The following is a 6,766-nucleotide window of genomic DNA, read 5'->3' on the forward strand; positions in this document are numbered from 1 at the left end:
TCCCACATAGGGCCTACAAACAATATCTCCGTGAGTAACACCAATTAACCATTTAAACAAGCAGAGTGATACAACATACATACCACTGCATTTTTCCACCAGTGCTGGAACTCAGTAATCTCCTTGTATTTACTGGAATTGTACGTGACAGCCATGAGATTTGATGCTGGATGACAGAAGAGAATGGGAGAAGTGAAACAAGTTAATATCACTGGGATATAAATCGGGAAATCTACCACATCTTGGAGAAACACTAAAATGTCTATTCTGAAAAAAATGAAATACAAATAAAACATTGACAAATAATGATCACCAGTAATTCAGGTCATCAGGACAATATACATATATATATATATATATATATATATATATATATATATATATATATATATATAAACTATTACAGAGAAGATACTAGCCAAGCTCAGATGGTTGTCTGATACATATTATCAGTTAATGACAAGAACTTGGCAGATTAGGTTCAGAGCTTCTATGGCATAAACAGATGAATATAATATAAAACAAAGCTGAAGCTACACATGGAGGAAACATACAATGTATAAGAAAAATGGGAATAATGTTGCTACAAATGTCTTTCTTCAAAAAACAAATAGGGAAAAGAGACAAAAAGTATTGTCAGATGAAACTGCAAAGCTAATATTTTAAATGTCAATACGATAGGAAAGTGAATGCTTAGCATAATGTCCCGGCGATGACAATATCTTGTATCTCAAAATCATGAACCTTCATAAAAGCGAAAAAACTATTTCATTTTCACAACATTTGAAAAATAGCATCAATGTTGCCATCAAATGATTTAGAAACACTATTTTGGATGACATCAATAACTGTTGTTTTAAAACTCAAATCAGCATTTTTTTATATTCAAAATTGAGTTCAGAAGTATTTTAGATATATGCCAATTGAGATACAAGGTCTTGTCACCCTAAAGGATGATAAGATATAATCTTTGTGGCAGCAAAAAAGCAGAACAACTCTTCTAACTTGTTACATCAAACTTCACCCTACACTTGCCTGACTGCTGCTGTTTCTGCTGCGTTGCTGCCAGTTGCATGCCACTCTGGATATCTTGCAAGCTGCCACCCGTGGTGTAGAGGTTGTGAGGGAGATGGGAGTCTGGGGTTGCTCGGCTGAACTTTCTCCCCATGCCACATTGCTCTCTCGCCTCCTTTAAACATCTAGTATTGTTTCAAAAATAAAGAAGATGTTTGTGCCTTCTTTCAATCAACTTTTAGTCCTCAGTTACAGGAGCTAATGTTCCTGAATGATTCATAAACTGTGATTCCTTTTTGTGACAATTTCACTTTGTTTGTCCAATGAAACCACCTACCAGTATCAGAAAACTTGTAGCACAGTGAATACAAATAACATTTTAGAACTTGTGTATTACTTGAACTTCTTATGTATACACCTTCAATGTATTCTTCAAATCATGCATCCAGACAATTTGAAATATCATAGAATGGCAGCATTAGTTCAAGAAAGCTACACAAAATAAAGATGACATACCCGTAGTCCCAAAGATGTGGCATTAGTGTTGCTGTGATGACAAACAGAAGCACTGGCTGCTTGAATACGATATCTGATCCTTTAAATCACTTTTTACCATGGCAATTATTTATCTATGGGTTTGTGCATCCAGAGGTGAATTGAAAATTAGACATTTGATGTATAGAGTCACTGTTTAATTTCTTCTTTTTTTTTTGGGGGGGGGGGGAAGACACTAGAGTCATCCATGGATACGTTATGACAGTGCTCATTTAACCCGCTACAGACCAGTCCCGAGTATACTCGGGCAGATATCTATGGGAAAATTGTGATATGGCAAAATAAGCTTGTCCACAATGGGTTGAGCCTATCATTTTGATATATCACCACACACTCCCACATTAACACTCAATAGACAATATTTTGAATGGACAATACAGTACATGAATAAAATCACACAAATATTAAATTTCTTGCAGTAAGAACAAAAAGAACACATGAAAGAAAAAAAAAGGAAAAAATATATCTCATCAATAAGGAAAATATCTTGACAAACATTACACTCATATAAAGTTAACTCTAAATTTGTGCTCACTGCAGTGCAGACTGAATATGTTCAAGCAAATTTGTGGATATAAGACTCTACAGAAGGCACACCTCTGGAACTTCCGACAATAAATGGGGCAATATTTCTGGAGCTGTTTCTTCAGTTTTCCTTGGGGCAGAGAACACACAGCTGCCTTGAGTATAGTCCTCTTATCCACACTGGCCCTGGGTTCTAATGGGAAGATCAAACATATCGGCAAAACTTGGTTAGATTCAATATATCTCCAGACTAATATAGTAATATAAATTGACTTTAGGTACTACCTCTGTTTTACTGGTAAAGTGGGAGAAACAAGTAAGAATACTTAGTAACAAGATTTTTCACAACTTTCGCTCTTCTTTTCGCTTGTGGAATTTTGCATACGAAATAGAATATCTTATATGTAGGTGTTTTACTGACTCATATGAGCTGATTAAAAGTATCTGTCATGTTTACATATCTCTTTTCTGTGTCTTTGACACTGACTGTACTTTATATGTTCACTCAAGACATGATCAGTTTGAATCAATACCAGCTCACTCAAGAAGCTCTAGCAGTGGCGGATCCAGAGGGGAGCGCACCAGGCGTGCGCCCCCTCTTTATTTTTTTGTTAAAACAAAATAAAGAAAAAAGAAAAAGGGGGGTGTGCGGCACCCCTTCAACTTTGTAAAGGCACCTCCCCTTTATGGAATTCCTGGAGCTGCCCCTGTCTAGAGATGTAAACATATTGTATTCTATGCATCTTTAGAATAAGAACAAAACAAAACAAAACAAAACATATAATCTGTATAATTGATGAAACCATCAAAGGACAAGTTAATCTGCGGGGAGGAGATGTGCACAGCAAGTTTGAACTTTGACCTCACCCTTCCCTTCTTCTATCAAACGCTTTGCCAGCAGGGAAACAAAGCGGACAGCTTTCTGGTGCCTTGACATCGCTGCAGTGACGTCTTCACAAGGTCCATGAGAGTCACAGTGTCATATCTGCAAAGCTTCATAATGTGAATATACTGTATGCTGAGCCATCCTGTACCTGAATAAAAAAAAAGACAATAATAATAGCAACACAAATAACAATAATAATAATCACAACAACAATAATAATAACAATAATAATTTAGAATAACAACAATAATAATAATCATCATCATAACAATAATAATAATAATAATAATAATAATAAAAAAATAATAATAATAATAATTTCCAATGAATCATCTTCAGCTTTTGACAATTAATCAGCTGATTATGGTTAAGATATAAACAGTAAATAAGCAGCAAAACAAAACAAAAAATTCAAAATAAAAAGTTGCAGCTAGGGGTCACTAATAATGTTACATGAGCTAAAAGTAAAACACTTTTCTGTTTCTAATCTACAATTCTGCAAGAATTTATATGATCTTGGTGCTGATGAGGGAAAGCTTTTATAATTCTCTATTTTTCAAGTTCTTAACTCAACAAAATTATGACAGTGTTGTATGCCCTCTAATTTTACAATTCGGTATCTCACCATGAATTTGTGAAATATATAAATGACAAAGAATACAGATGGTTAAAAATATGAGGAATATGCATAGTACTGAATATAACACATGATACTGATCATGAATAACAGGAAACAGCTCAAAAACATATGAAATCACTGAAAGTAAAACAAAGCACAGAAGCTAGATATTTCTTTTCAAAAGCATTATTTCACAAGTTCTAATGTGGTCAGATATACCTACTCACTGCTACAGATTCTACATGTTATTGAATGATGATCTGATGGGTAGTTACATTTATGCTATATTTGCTCTATCCTGTTACTCCCATTTTCAGTGTAAAATGAAATTCAAAATAATGGGTTTATATAGACATCAGAATCAAACCACTGCATGGAACTGAATCTAAATCAATTACCAGGTACCTGAATCTAAATCACCCACAATTAGACTCTACCCAAAATATCATTGCATCTTCTTCCTGGGAGTCACGATTCATCATGTATTAGGATAATATAATCATTGTGTCATTGCACACTTTCATACTCAAAGTTGTTTAATGATCACAACTTCCACAATGTATACACTCAATCAATAGGGTCTACAGAAAATCCAAAAAGCAGGAAAACAATGTGCACCAGTATAGAACCTTAGTCACATATTGCATAATATATGGTAGCATTTATAGGGCAAACGTTCCACCTCCCTGGTCGATCATGCTAGCATGAAAACTATTTTAGAGCTACCAGTATACAGTACTAGATTTCTATTTGGTAGCTGTTCAAATTCAATTTCATCAACTGGTACACAATTACAGGAGTTGCATTACTGCATTACTAAGGAGTTCAGACAAAATACCCAAATAGACAAATATTACAACACAAAGAATTTATGTCCCATGCCACATTACAGCATTTGTGTTTGTGTGGAGTAAATTTACTAGTACTTGACTGCCCTATTTTGTCTGCATTCATCCAATCTGAACTTTAGCTCTTAGAGCTCAGATAATCTACCAAACAGAACAAAGCTAACCAATAATAAGGCAGGTGCCTTTATGAAGAAGCTACCATAAAAAGCCAGTATTTAAAATTTAAAGGTCAGTTGGTCCTTTTATTTTCTTGCTCACATGCTAAGCTCTGGCCCCAGGTTTGAGTCTGATGGTTCCAAAATGTTGAAAACACGAAGATTTAAGGCCAACACTGGTAGATAACATGGAGAATACAGAGCTGCATTGATTCTGAATACAGAAACATTGTCACTTGGAGAAGAATAATATGGGAATTCCCAATAAAATGTACAGCTAGCAGCTGTAGCTCTTATCACCACAGGCTTTGACACTGCTTTTCATGATGCGGTATTGGAGTTGGTTGGAGGTCAGCCTGAGAATTAGCTTTATTTCAGTCTCCTTCTTTATTTTCATATCGATATCAGCAACTTAAAATAAATTATCAACAAGAAAATCTTGATTATGTCTAATACGTGACTCTAGCATGGTGAATCAACATTTTACAAGGAGAGTTGAGTTGGGTATTGCTGGATTTACGGTACTTGACGCTGTTTTCTTGTGAAATGATCGAGAAAAACAGCGGAGATGAGGCTAAGTTTTAACAACGTGAAATGCATTGTGGGTAACATTGCGTGTATGTAGCGAGCGATCTTGTAGAATCTACAACACACACCGTGCACTAAAACAGAACTGTGTGCCTTTCTGTACATTGGTTCAATCATCTTGTCGCGAAAGATCACCTTATCGGAGCTGAACGTTCCTGCGAGACAGGCAGAAGAACAAACGCTGTGATGTGTCCGGTCTTCAAGGAACGCAACTAGGTCTAAAAAGACCAGTTGTCTACTCCAGTATGTCGGAAAAATGGCAGTGACAAACGAACTTGACGTCGAGCCGGAGAGGTAGAAGATTCATTAGCGCAAGATTGCACCTAACGTGCATTTCTGATGCCCGGCGGAGGGGCATTTCACCGCCGTCGGTCGAAACCAGGTTCAACAACTTTTCGGCCAGGACCTAGACAGAGGAGTGAGGGTGAGTGAGGTTGTTGGTACATTCCTCGCTCGAACTACAGAGCTCCCAAAGCGTCTGCTGCAACGGGCATTTTGTCTCGAAGCTAGATCTCAGCTCGGCTCACAGGTCTGAGCTAGGCTCTTTTTTCCAAGTGGAGCTAATGTTGGGTGAGTAAATTTAGGAACTCATAAAGTTCAAACATAATTTCACAAACCAGTGGTAGTGCAAAGATGAATTTGTTACAAATGTTAGAGTGAGAATACTGAGAGAGGTTTAACTGCTAAGATGTTTATCTCCATCAGCCATGTTCTCATTCATAAGAAGGACTTAATAGAACTGAAACTGAAACATTTTACTTGGGTTCTCCAGTAACAACAACATTTTTGTGTCATTCACTGCAGTAGCACAGTTGTACATCAATGATCGACACTACACAGGATAAACGACACAATAATGACAGGTGACTCTATTGATGTTTTCATACCAAATGGATAAAATTGTAATTTACATGTGCCACGTTTGACTCCCATGAGGTACAAGAAGGAAAATACAATTTAAGTTGTGTGTTGGGTGTCAAACCACTTTGTTGGAGTGTTGGTTTGAGTCCAGCAGGACTTTGTGTGATTTTTTCATAATTATTTATTTTTTATTTTTAATCCTCAACTAACATGATCAAGCAAATGTGTGATACAGATATACCATAATCTAGAGGATACCTGATGCTTTTAACGTTAAGTATTGTGCACAGAAAAGTTTTGGAGCTTTGATCTTACAAATTGCAAAAGCTCAACTTGGATAAGGCTCTGACACTGGCAATGCATAGAAGTTGTAAGACCTTGAGCAACTACTCTAAATTTAAATGACATGTTTGCAAACTCACACTTATTTGGTAACATTCGAAAGAGCTCTGCATTGTTGTGCAATTCAGGTAGACATGACAGCACCAACATCCTCATTGAAAACACCTTGAGCATCCATGAGCAAAGTCCATTTCAGAATAAACAGCTTTACCACGACTCTCTCAGTTTCATTTGAGAGAATTCTCTCACATTATCAGTTTCTCAAGTTGTCATGCACATTCTCACTGAGGTACCTAGTCTGTATTCTTTTTGATTCTTGATACTTGATGAGGTATCCCTTTGGTAGCTTACTCAGGAAGCTATAGATCTACTG

Source organism: Diadema antillarum, unplaced genomic scaffold, assembly GCF_040938485.1.
Source record: "Diadema antillarum isolate AM-2024a unplaced genomic scaffold, OU_Dant_1.0 seq00000583_RagTag, whole genome shotgun sequence".
In the NCBI taxonomy this organism is placed as follows: Eukaryota; Metazoa; Echinodermata; class Echinoidea; order Diadematoida; family Diadematidae; genus Diadema; species Diadema antillarum.